General features: G+C 40.0%; 1 protein-coding gene across 2 annotated transcripts in view; it reads right to left on the bottom strand.

The window, feature by feature from the left end:
* Syt1 (synaptotagmin 1) overlaps nt 1-8,933 on the bottom strand; it is a 508,800-nt gene extending 499,867 nt beyond the window's left edge. For both annotated transcript variants that reach the window (XM_048418341.3, XM_048418342.3), the window contains exon 1: nt 8,559-8,933. The gene's annotated coding sequence lies outside the window, so the exon portion shown is untranslated. The remainder of the gene's footprint in view (nt 1-8,558) is intronic.
* Nucleotides 8,934-13,873: the final 4,940 nt, after the last annotated feature.

Below are 13,873 nucleotides of genomic sequence, written 5' to 3'. Positions count from 1 at the left end.
CAAGAGCAACCTAAGTCCTCTGTATGGAGATGACTATGAAACATGTGGTTCTCATTATAAGTAATGAGACAAGATAAATCAATAGGCAAAACATACAAACACATTGAATTTTTTATGGATGTAATTGCTGCCCCCTGATTTAGCACCTGAGTCTTCTTTATTGCATCTGCACAATGGAAAAATCAAATAATGTAAAGATCAAATCATGCAGCAGAAATGGTTCCAGGATACAGAACCACATGCCAATCAAGATAACAACAATGCACTATCAAGAATAAGGTACACAGCCCTGCATTCATGCTTTTTACTTTCTGTTTTAAAACATAGTTGCTCAGTTTCTCTGCAACCATTTTGGGTCTAGAAATTACGCATAAAAGAGACCCGAACATGCAAATTCTTAAAACCATTCAAGTCGTGGCACACTTCATTAAGCATGTCAATTATGTAAACATAGTAAGACCTTGCTCCTGTATTTATCTTCATGTATGTTTTGTGAAGCTAATGTATACATATTAGGAGTTACATGTCTTAATGTACAGATAAAATAGAAAAAACGACTGAATTAAGCTGGTAAAAGATGATGATGAGTTAAGACTAACAAATTCATCTCAGCCCCCTTGATCTAAACTACTTCTCCTTCCTGGGGCCTACCATATATGTCTTTTTTAGTATCCTCCTTCTTACCTAGCTTCTCTGGGGTTGTGGACTGCAGCCTGATTATCCTTTGCTTTGTCTAATATCTTGGCTTTTTGGAGCCCATTTCTTAGGGTGGGATACCTTGCTCCATCTTGATACAGGGGGGAAGGGTTTGGTACAGCCTCAACTTGCTATGCTAGACTTTCTTGATTCTCCCAAGGGAGGTCTTACCCCCTCTGAGGAGTGGCCAAAAGGGTAGGAAGGGGGAGATGGGAGAGGTAGGAGTAGGGGAGGGAGGTGGAATTGAGGTTGGTATGCAAAATGAAAAAAATTAAAAATAGATTAAGGAGCCTCATATCACTGGGAGGTATGTGCGAAGATATCAAACAAACAAACAAAAAACAAAAAAAACAAAAAAAAACAAAAAGAAACGGCGAGGAGAGAAGAAAAAAGCGGGGCAGAAAGAAGGAGAGAGTAGGGAGGGTAACGTTGATGAGGAAGGAAACATACTGGAAGGAAGAAGGAAGAAATTACAGGGAATTCCTGGAGTTTTCTCACAACCAGAGAGCTGAAATAATTATCCTTCTGCCCATACAGTGAACACAATACAGATATTATGTATAAGTCCTGGTATAAAAGTCAGAAGTCAAGAGAAATAAAATGGTTGCTATGTGTTCAACATATACAAGATGGAAGATTCTCAAAGCCATAGCAGAGCTCGTCCCCACCTCCTTGTTTCTGGAGGAGCTAGTTCTCTCCTACCATCAATATTCAGTTTGTGTTATCTAGGAGTGGATCAGAAAGTATCTATGATTCCTTGGGAAAGATTATCATAAGCTGGAATGACATATATAAAGACATTTTTTTTAAAAAAAAAGCAATGCAGTTTGAGTTTGTGGCACAGACATTTATACACAGAGTTGAAGCCTAATCACTTTTATGCACACAGTGGTCCTTTTTGTGTGTACATACTTTTCAATCCAAAATCTGTGCTTAATGATTGCTAGAGTGGCATGACGAGGTGACTCTATTTATAGAAGCAGTCCTAGATGTTCTAGAAATATGTTCTAATGCCCAGTGGCTGGCTTTATTCGTGCCTGAAATCTGATAGAAATGCTAGGGATTAGGCAGAAAGCCAGCTTGGTAAGCCAGGATCTGGCAGACACTTCAGGCCAGAAAGAGATTTCAGCGCTTTGCTACCTAGCCTTGCTACTGAGAAACTGTGTCAACTTTGCTTCTAAAGAATGCCACTAACTCAAAACCTAAAATCTTGAGCTGTCCCAGACAGCCCGAATACCCTGCTGCTCCCCCCCTCCCCATTTGCTCTTCCTTCAAAGGACATTAAACCATTTGTCTAAAGAGCATGTCTGGATTTTAATTTTCTCAAAGATAAGCAGCCAGGTAGTTTCTGTGGCTTACAGTAGTAAATAGCGGGACCTATCACCAACTTCACTGTATAAGACTATTGCAGGCCAGTATCCTGGAACAGGACACTCAGTTGGTTCTTTATCTGCACACAATACCTAATGTGGAGTCTTGATGGCTGAGCCCTGCTGCCCTGCTGCTTTGCTGCTGGTAACCTATGAAATAAATTGCATGTTCATCTGTGTTCAAAGATACCTTGTTAAGAATGCATCCTAAAGACAACCTTGTTGAATGCGCTGCTTCAAGGTAAACCCTAGAAATCTGGAAGCGCAAATATAATCTCAAGTATTTGTTGCCAAGATGGTGAATATGTTACCATGTAAATGTCTTAATCTTGGACACATTTGGTTTTGGAAAAGATGTTTTGGAAATCATTTCTGGGGTAGCGGTGAGGTTTGGGAGAGGGTTTCCTGTAGCCCAGGCTAGCCTGTGGAGCTGAGAATGGCCTTGGTCTCCTGATCCTCTTGTCTCAACTTTCCTAGTACTGGGATTGCAGGTGTCTACCACCATGTTTATCTTGGAACTCCTTACTTATAGGTATTTCAGGCTTATCTTCAGATTTTAAGTAAAATTGCTCTAGCAACTCCTGGTTTAATGGCCTTGACTTTGGCTTACATAACCTGTGAGAAATGGAAAGAAATTTCTGAAGGAGAAGTTGTTTCATAAATGGCCTTAAATTTTACAGAAGTGTCTGCACCACACACCAAAGGGTTAATATGAGTTTCTCACAGCTGTGTATGTGAGAGTAATATGAGTATTTCCATGCGCGTTTGCCTTCTCGTTGATGAAGGAATCTCAAAATAGCAATTAGTAAATCCAATTACCTGCTTCCTATCTAGGGTAGGCATGGGATCCTAGGTAAGGAAGAAATGAGCCACGGGCAAAACAGGATGCTGCAACCTGCAAGGGCACCAGGGAATTCCCCAGAGGACCGAAGTGGACTTTTCTGTTCTTCTGGCTGTTTCTGTGTAACTGATCTGATGGCTATGGTCAGGGAGGGTAAAGGCAAAACACGAAGACAGTCATTCTTATTTAAGCAATTCAGGGAAAGTATGTCTGACATTTAAAAATCGTCGATTATATTTGTCTTTGAGTGTGTCTGCACATTTTATTCTTGATTAAGTAGCTGAATTGTTTAAGATGGAAAATAAATCATACAGCTCTCCTGGACAATAATATACCAGTTTCCCTTATCAGATATCCACTGGCAAAAATAATTATACAAATTCGAGGCGTGTGAAAATCATTCACGAAGATACATTTCACAAATAACAGCCATAAGTTCACAAAGACAGGAGATACCCTTTTCCATGCCATCCTGGATGGTATTCATCAGATGTTACCATCAAGAATTAACTCCTGACTGAGGCACTCAGCTAAGAGTTTTATGTGCAACATGTGTGGTTTCAGTAGCATGCTCGTAACCTGGTGCATGCTGTGGAATGCTGTCTGACGAGACGGCTGAGAAAGTTCCTAAATTACATCTTAAGCAAATAATCTGCTCTGATTCTGATCCTGAGTTAAAGGCCATTCGCACTGCCTGTGAAAATCCTCCATCTCTCGTTGAGTACAAGACAGTTAAGAACTAGGTGGCATTTTTTATCTTCACATACGTCATGATTATCTGGAGACCCCTTTTAATATACTGCCTCCCTATGTGCACAATCAGAACAACAGCCAAGCCGTCTGCTGTCAAAGCACTCACAGAAACCATCAGCATGTTTCCGTTGCGATTCTCACCTTGTCTAAGCACTAAGTGTATTTGGAGAGACAAAAACATATCAAAGAGAATTGGTATTGATCTACACAATTCGAATTCTGGGTAAAAATAAATTTAAAAACTATGGAAAGGGCCGTTCTTTATGAGCTTTGCATTTCTCAGAGGCATATCATGCTTTTCTTAAACTCTAAATTAGTTTTTACAGTCATTCAGAACTGTCGTCAGATTTGTTTTCAAATTAATGAAAACCTGAACGTCATTTTCAAAGATTCCTTTGCAGTGTGTTTGGAAGATGACACTTAAAACTCCATAAACAACACTGTCAGTTGTTGCTATTTCTACAGCGTAGCAATATATTTTCTTTTCGGTATGTATGTTCAACACGTAGCCAGACTGTATGGGTTCTAGGGTACCTATGAACTCAGCCTAAAACATATTTATAGATCACAACATCATCTTACAATGGTGGACGACCCTGCTGTAAAAGAAGAATTTTCAGCTTTTATTAAAGCAGCAAAACTCAATGCATCACTTAACAGATAGGAAAGAACGAGCATTTTTCTGGATTATAATATCGGAACTTCATTTTAAAGAAGTTTATGTTCCCATTGCTAGTGTGTACGTTGGAGTAGGGTACTAATCAGGTCCCAGGCTGTCACTGTAATCCATCCATTGCTGCTGTTCATATTCCGAGCTATTGTTGTTTACTTCATAGCTATTGAAAGTAGTGCCTCCGATCCCTTTGAGAGACTGCAAGTGCATCGCTCTTTCCCCTCTGCTGAGAAATATTAAAATTCTCTTGAGGAAAATGTACATGTTAAATGAAAAGATTTGGATTGGGTTTATAAAGCAAAATGAAAAACATCAATCATTCCTTGAAGAATTAGATGTGAAGATATCTCCCTATGTTCCCCTATTCAAAGAAGCCATGATAATCATGTCATCAATTACATAAAATTACAAAATGAACAAGGAAGTTTACCTAACTGTAAATGGTGACTGAAATATCTGCTAAAAGCCCTACGGACTTAATTCTTGATCATATCCAAAGTCAAGCAACATTATGATTTCAACTTTTGCTAAATGCAAATAGGGGAATATCCTCTACTGAGGAATTGTTCCAGATTTTTCTTCCCAACCTGAGGAAGAATCTGCCAATAAAAGCAACACTCTTGGCTAACACTAATTTTGTGTCTAGGTATTGCTAGTCTTTCTATCAAAGACTCACTAAAGCACCCCTAACATGTTGTTACTATCTTTGACTGTACACGGCGAGTACCCCCCAAGGTTCAAATACTATAATCTACTGCCCATCAAATTCACATCCGTTTTTAAAGTGTTACATAATTTTAGAATGTGTATGAAAAAAACATATATTTGAATTCAAATTAAAATTAGGTATTTATACTCATTTGTTTTATCCTTGCATAAATAGATTTGGCTAATTTTAATAAAAATAAATTTAGCTAGAAGTCATCTCATATCTATTAAACTTTCAGTGTAGATACATTTATGACTAATAAATCATTTAAAAACTTAAAATTTAAATAACAAGTGGATCAGATATCTAATGAAAAAACATTACATTTTTGTAAAATGCTTGTAAATCCCATAACAACATTATACTTTGGCAAAAAGTCTATGTTTCATCTGGGTTACCCCTGATACTAGAAAAAATTCTCTATTATATAATCGAATTGTCTTCTTTTTATTTTTTACCCTCAAACCTCATAATCATTAGCAGTAAAAAGATATATATCAAGTTACAAATTAGAATTAATGATAACCCTTCCCAGGTACTGGATAAACTGAAAAGCACAAGAATCAGAAGGGTTTGAGAGTCATATAAATTGTCTCCTTAAATTGAATTTTTTTCCCCACTAGATAGCTCTGAGAGCCTGTTTAGGGGATATCCTCTAAATTGATTGAAGACACTGCCATCAAAAGAGATTAATTGTTATGATTTCAATGTGTTACTAGACTAACAGGAAGTTCAAATTAACTTTCAGATTTGTAAGGCATCCCTCATTTTTTTTTATTAGTCTTACAGCTCATTTTGGAAACATAATTAAGACAAGCTACCATTTCCTAGTTTTATTTTCATTAGCATCAAGTCTAATAAGCATATCGTAGAAAGTAAATTTTTAGAACCACCAGATTAAATCCACCTGATCATTTTACCAGCTAGACTAGCTAACATCAAGACACACGAGTCACAACTAATATAGACAACTCTTTATCATGTGATATTTCAGTACTTTAGGATTTCCCTTCTGGAGTTGCAATCTTCAATTCTGATAAAGATGTCTTCAATTCTAATTATCATATTCACTCTAAAGCCTTACTAAGACTTACCAAAACATCATCTTAAAGGGAGAAAAATGAAGACTAAATAAAATTGTGACCATAAATTTTCTATATCATGTAAAATCTTCAATCCATTCATTACATATTACAATTAGGTATGACTTGCAGTATATAAAGGCTCACTTTTCAGAAGTGTATAAAAAGAAATCCACATTCAAAAACATCTTTGTACACGCTAGTGCTATGATTTTAGAGAGTCAGGTAAATAAACGTCACAATCCAAGCCCAAACTTTTACATTTCCCCAGTACGGTGGAAAAACAAGCAAACAGAATCTTATTTTCCAAGCATAAAGCTACTCCTTTCTTTCTGTATGTGTTTTCATGTCTAAACTTGTTAATTCAGTTGTACACACACATGAGGTAATTAAGGGGTTATCCTTTTGTTCCTGTAACCGAGAAGTGTCACCTCTAAAAAGTAATAGCTTTCAGCAGAGACACTATGCTTTTAGAAGTCATTTAGATGCTAAAGCTTTAGGGGGGAAAATCTTGTGTGCATTTGTGTGAGTATGTATGTGTGACGTTTGTGGTATGGAGTGTGTGTGTATGTGTGTGTGTGTGTGCACGCACATGCATGTGTGTATATGTTTGTGTGTGTGCATATGCATGTGTGTGTGATGTCTGCTTAGGGAGGTTGAGATAATTGCCTAGAATGGGAAATGGTTTTGTAAACAATATACAATATTAATATTAATCAATACACAAATCAATATTAGCAATGGCAATTGAACTCAGCTCTTTTCTAAGTTTGTGTAGAAACTTACACATGAAAATGCATGTGATTGAAAAAGTCTTTCTAGGGTACCCAGGCTGGTGTGGAAGGTGAGATAGAGTTCAGAAAGAAATTTCTTCTTATCTCTAATGTACATCTACAAAAAGCTACGACTTGGCTTCTCCTGATAAATCAAAATGATTTATCTTGGTACGAGCATCTGCTGTTCTCTCTCTGCTCATGCAGGACCCCCTTGCAGGGCTTGGCTGTTTTATTTAACTGGATATTTCTCTTCACCCCCTCCCAGCTGACTGGAATCACTTATCAGTCTCCGAGGAATAACAGGAAAACAAAGCTTAGATCAGAGATGATGGAATTAGAGAGGCTGTTGTCAAGACTGCATACGTACGATGTGCTTGACCTGTTATCCTGACTGTTATGGGGAAGTTGTCTTTCCTTGAACAAGATGTGAGAGGAAAAATGTTTCTCTTCCTTGAGAGCTTTTAAATTTGAGACCACCTTCCTGTTATTACTTCCTAAACTTTCTTCTAGTCCAAGAGGATTCTGTCAACTGAACCTACAGCTATCTACAGGAATCATCATGGAAACTGGAGAGACATCACTTTCTACCCACTAAATGTTGTCATATTAAAAGAAAGTGTGTCAAGGCATGAATTTAATATCCCGAGGCTAAAATGCAAGTGTAGCTTAAAAAGGGGTAAAATAAAAATGGAATTAAATGCTCGACAACAGTGTCTTTAACTCAAAAGTTAAACTTCCTGTCTTTCACCAAAGGGTTAATGCTGGGGGAAGGAAATGCACATCAACACAAAAGCTAACCAGATTAGCAATCTCAAAGTAAAACCCAAGGCTGCTGATAATTCTGGTGTTACTTGCAAACGTTTTCAAACTTCCCCTGTTTTTTAGCCTCCCACTGTAGAGGCCACATGGATAAACCCCAGGAGAGGAATGATCCAGTTTTCATTTTATAAACTCAAGAAACCCTCAGAGTGCAGCGACACGGGTGTGCAATCCCAAACTGTCAGCCCCAGAGGACAGATTCAAACAAGAAGAGTCAGATAGCTAGGACTGGGAAGCAGCAGCAATTAAGCAGTTGAAAGTGGGCTGGAGTGTTGGTTTATTTTTGTTCCATTTGTAGCCTCTTGCAAGGAGGAGATGGAGTCAAACTTGACACTTCCTTTCTGAGAACAGGAGCTGGGCTCCTTGTCTACTCTCATTCAGTTTAATTCCCTGTGCGATTTCATTGCTTCCTGGACTCATATTTGCACAGGGGTTGCGTTCTACCCTGCCCTCCACCAGAAAGGAATCTTTCTCTCTTCTTCACTGCCCTTCTTCCCTGTAAGAAAGACAATCTTCCCGGAGAAAGAATCCCTGTGCTGGCTTAGAATGGGAGGAAGGGGAGGAGGGGGAGCTGGGGGTTGGAGGACAGAGGAGAGAATGGAAGAAACAAGAAGATGGGGGATGCCCAACACCAACTCCTGGTTCTGAATCACCAGCCCTGTGCAAAGTGCTTTTCCCGGAGATGCACTTGTGGTCTTGCATTTCTCACAATAGGCTTACCGGGGGATCCCCTCCCTAGGTCTCCCACCGCCACAACCCAAGTGTACCTAGGTCTTTTCGACAGATTCAAGCTTAGAGGTATTACCGAGGTGGCCACGCTGCCAGTCGGGCTGCCTTACCTGGAGCGAGGACCGGGAGGTGGTGCGGGTCTTGGTCCCCACTGCTCTCACCGCGGACCGGTGCGAGGCACACGAGTACTCTCGCTGCCTCCGCTCTCAGAGGGGCAGCCTGCAACACAAAAGGGGTGTGTGGGTGTGGGTGTGGGGGAGGTTTTCTAGGGCCACCAGCTGGTCCCAGCTGGCCGCCCCCACCCTGCACACACCCCTTGGGGTGCTGAGCCCCCTGTCGGATAGGCAGGACCCTGGGGGCTTGCCCCGGGTACAGCCTCAAGTTGCCGACTGCAAACTGCGGATGCGGCCGCTGCAGGAGGAGGAGGAGGAAAGACACTGGGGGCTGAACTCGGTCAGAGCATCCCCACACTGCAGCTAGCTTCTCCAGGAATCCCTCCAGTGAGGAGGCGGCCGCCCATCATCTCTCAGCCCCAGCTGTTGATTGGTTCCCACCAAGGTACGCTGCTCAGAGGAGCCAATCAGAGAACACTAATAATAGGTGGATCCTCTCAGGCAACGGAGCCCAGCCCAGTTCTCTTAGTGTCTCTCCATCCCCACAGCGGACAGGGACCTGAAGAGAGGGGTTTAGGAGGGTGGCGGGGTGGGGTGAACTAAGAGAGGACCAGATCCCAAGGAGAAACACCAAAAACTATTTCCTAAACCCCGTGGGCAGACTCGGGAATGTCCACAACCTGTTCAGTAAGCCATAAGCACTGTATAAGAAGCAAGCATAATACAAAGCTTTTTTTTTTTTTTTAACTTTCAATCAAAACCTGCCTTGATACTGAGCATGCCCAGACTGCCACAGCACCGTAGGAGTTTTCGATGTGTGAGTTCTAGATTGAAAAGGTGGGACCTGGGACGGGTAGAGGCAGAAGTTTGTCTTTGGTCATTTGACCCGGCGGAGTTGAGGAAGCAGGACCAACTGAGACAGAGGTGGTCTTCCCTGCTTTGAGGGAGCAGGCCCATCATTCCGACTGGGCTGGGGTGGAAAGCCAGCCTCGGATAATGTCAGTGCTGCTAGAAGCCTCGAGACCGTCCTGGAAGGGTGTGGTGGACCAGAGATGTAAGCAAGATCCGTCCCATAGGTGGGGCGGAGGAGCTCGGCTCCACCCAGCTGCGGCTGGCAGGCTGTGGAGCGCCCGGGGAGTTTCCATGAAGCAACCAATAAGTTTGGAGACTTGGGTCAAGTGCAACCCTGTTAGGCATGCTTTGCCTATCTTCTTGTATTTGTGATCGCCCCCGTCCGCTTGTCTTTCCACCCATTCCCTGCGCCGTGAGAACTAAAGGGCTTTCTCCCTCCTTCCTCGCTCCCTAGCTGAACGCTTCTGCTCGGAAATAAGAAGCTTTTCCCCTGTGGGAACAGCGGTGACCTGATTGTCTCTAAGCTCTCTGGCAATTTATAGCGTGGTATTACCGAGAGATGCCAAACAGAGAGGTTCAGAGGCTTGAAGGGAAGGGCGGGCGGGCTGGCTAGCCCAGGGTGGAGCCTTGCTCCACAGGTGAAAGGCTTCATGATGCTAAAAGGGATGTTTCCTTTCTCACTCACTTGACCTTGCTCGGTGCTCTCTGAACCTCTTGCTTTGCTTAGAAATCTCAGCAGTTTGTGTAAAGTTGATCAATAGCCACAAATGAGAACTCACCTAATTGGGCTCTTTATTTTCCCCGGCAGGGTGATCTTGGCATCTCAGGTAAGGAAATAAATAGCTATCCCAATTCCCCAAACTCATCCACTTTGAACTGGAGTTTTATTAACACTGGTGTGCGAAGGTAAATGTAGCAAGAATTCAATTAACGGTAACACATTTCTTCAGGTTTTTAATTAAATCTCTATTTATATAATGTTTAAGATTAAGAACGTTATTCTAAATATACGGGAAAAGGAGACAATCATATAAGTATATCCTTCTGGGACACAAATGTCTGTGTTTGGTGCTCTGCTTGCATTATTAAGAATTTAGAAAGAGGCAAACTAAGAAACACCTTCAGATTGTAACTTTATGTAAATATCTACCTTCTACTTTCCAAAACAGTCCCTAAGCCTTATTTATAATAATAGATTAATAGATGAAAAGAGGAGGTAATAAACATTTAAAGTTGAGTTTAAATGTTTGATATAGGAGAGGAGGGACAGCAGAGGTGGAGCAAGGAATAGGGACCGTGCAACAGGATGTAGAATCTTACCTGTGTTCTCCAATAACGATGTGTAGCTGACAATACTATTATAATATACAACAAATAGAACATTTTATTCTAAAATATTCCCATCTCTCTCTTTAGGTTCTCTGGTTAAAAGCTGCATAAAACTACATGCTTTTCCTAGTTACCAACAGCAACATGCCAAGAAAAGAAGAACATATTAACGAACAGCATAGGAACGCATATTTTGAGTTTCTGTTCTAGATCCTGATTCTATATTATTTTAGTTCATTAATTTTTTTATTCACCTCATATTATTTGCAACAGTGTCCTTCAGTGGGTACCATTCTAGAGGGCATGAATATGTCAGGTTTTTTTTATCGCATTGTTTCTTGAAGGAGGCTCCTGCCTACAGTAAGAAATAGACTTTGGACATATTTCACTGTACTTAATTTTAGAATTAATGACACTTTAACTCATCAATATGAATAAAATTTTGTATATTATGGATATAAAGTATTTTGTTTGTTTCTCCTTTGAGGACTTTTTTTAGTTTTCCTTCTATTTGCCTATTCCTGTCAACATTGGGGAATTCACTGAAGACCTTGCCTGGCCCTACTGGTTGGTAATACATCGTATTTTTTGAAGTATGAGTGTGGAGCATGTATGTCTGTGTCTGTTTTCTGTGTAAGCACATGTATGCATACCAGTACACAGGCTTGTGGAGGCCAGCCTATGACTTGGTTATCATCTTCAGGAATACATATTGCCCTCAGGAATACCACCAACCTTCTTTGGAGACAGGATCTCTCTTTTGTTTGGAACTCATGATTTACACTGGCTAGCTCAGGAATTTTCTTTCTCTACCTCGCTGGTGCTACAATTATTAATGCACACCATCACCTTGGCTTTTACTTGGTTGCAGGGGATTGAACTCAGGTAGCCAAGCTTGCTAGCCACACACTTTACCCATTTACTATCTCCTTAATCCTAAGATATGTTTCCGTTGCAGACCTTGTGAATCGTTTTCTGTCTTTGTATCAGACTGTTCTTTGTTAAAAAAAAAAAAAAGAATGGTAGGTTCAACAAACTTGTCTCATTCTGTTCAGTTTCATTAGCTTGTTTACAGGTACTTTTAAATTTAGCATGTCTATCTCCTTTACCATCAATACAACTCCTTCCATGAGTTTATATAGTGTTGGTTCTTTTCTTAATTACTTGTTATTTTTGGCACTCTTTCCTCTTTGAATGTTTTGCTTCTTCTGGGCATAAACAAAGCCCCACAAAATAATACATATATATGTATATGCACGTAGGGCTTTGTTTATATATATTCACATAGGTATCTCTCTACATATATACATATATATAATCTATCTCTCTATATCCATATCTATGTATTTTTTACTATGACCCGTGTCTCACTGCCAAAATTTTTTTTCTCATTGAACTCTTCTGTTTTTCCTATTTTAATGATTTCTTTGCCATCTATTTTAGGCTACGAGATCAGAATAAAAACTAAATTCGACCAAGGCACAGAGTAGAGAGGTGTATCTTGTGACAAGAGAGGGAACTATGGAATTTAGCAACTAGAAATTCCTAAGCACAAACCCGGCCAAGGTTTTCTGTGGACCACAGAAGACGCTTGCATGAGAGAGCTATTAATACAATTTGCATTTTGGTGGAAAGGCTGTGATAGCCAATTGGTCAATAGCTGTGATAGCCAATTGGTCAATAGCACATACATTTCCAGTTCATCAGGACTTTCACATATCATTAAACCTTACATCCTTAATTGTTAAGCCAGTAATCTTCCAAAAAGATCATTACCCAGAGCTGTGAAAAATGAAAAATGGCCAACTTCTTAAATTTTGTCATCCTTTATGTAGATTCATAGCCTGTTCTTTTAACGTCATTTTCTGCAATTGCTTCTTAAGATACTGCCCCTCCTCCTCCTCAGTTTTTCTTTTTAAGACAGAATTGACTAAGCACTTTTTTTTCCGGCATGAGAATTTAGTAGAACCCCAGCCTTACAACTAATTGGCCGTGTAGCCTTGAAAGATTTGCAAAACCTCTCCAAGCCTTAAGTTTCTCGTTTCTCATGTGTACATAATATATAACATATACCTCGAGGGTTTTTGTAAAGAATAAGAAAACACAGCACAGAAGGTGCTAATTCCCACCACATCACAAGGTAATGAGGGCTACTAACCATTTTAATTACTTTATCATTATATTACTCTCATTGCTGCTACTGCATTTTCTTTTCTTTTCCCCCAGGTTGCGGAGAGGGCGCATTTTTCTACTACCTTTCATCTATTTAAGCCAATATTGACACAGACTCTTTGCCTAAATATGAAAAACTGCAAAAACTCACTAATTGGGGACTGAGGAGTTGGCTTGGCTGTGAAGAGCTGTACAGCTCTTGTAGAGGAGAGAGGTTCGGGTCCTAGCATCAAAGTTAGGTTGTTCACCACTGTCTGCAACTCTAGTTCCAGGAGATTTGACACCCTTATGGACACCATGGGTACCTGCTTGTTTATGGTGTGCAAACAGATAAATGGGTACACACATACACATAAATTATAGAGAAAGACCGAGCAACCCAAAGAAAGAAAGAAAAAGTCCAACTTGATTATAAGGAAATAGCAACCGTCTCCTGTCATTCCTTGTGTTGTTCTTAAGGATGTAGCCATCCAGGAGATGAATTCTAGCTAAGTTCGTGGAGATGATAAGCTTCATCATTTGTTGTTGTTGAATTTAGTTGGAATTAGTCTTTAAAACTAAGGAACATTCTATTCTAATAGCAAAATAATGATGACCACTATTTTACCTGGAAAATACTTTTAAAGACAACAGTAGCCATTTATTTTGATTTCTCTTCTACCTTTCTCTTTCAAGTTCATTTGGCCTAGGATCACCACTGATGTTTCATTTTTTCTTGTATTGAAAATAGAATTTTTTCTCACATAATACACTTTGATTATAGTTTCCTCTCACTCTACACCTCCCAGTTCCTCCTCCTCTCCCCTCCCATCTAGATCCACCTCCTTTCTGTCTCTCATTAGAAAAAAAACACGCTTCTAAGAGATAATAATAAAATAAAATATTGTAAGACAAAAAACCCCAGGATATCAGAGTTGGACAAGACAACAAGCAAGCAAACAAACAAATAACAGAAGGAA

The sequence above is a fragment of the Myodes glareolus genome, chromosome 26, assembly GCF_982192425.1.
Source record: "Myodes glareolus chromosome 26, mMyoGla1.1, whole genome shotgun sequence".
Classification (NCBI taxonomy): Eukaryota; Metazoa; Chordata; class Mammalia; order Rodentia; family Cricetidae; genus Myodes; species Myodes glareolus.
This window is presented reverse-complemented; position numbering and strand designations above follow the sequence as displayed.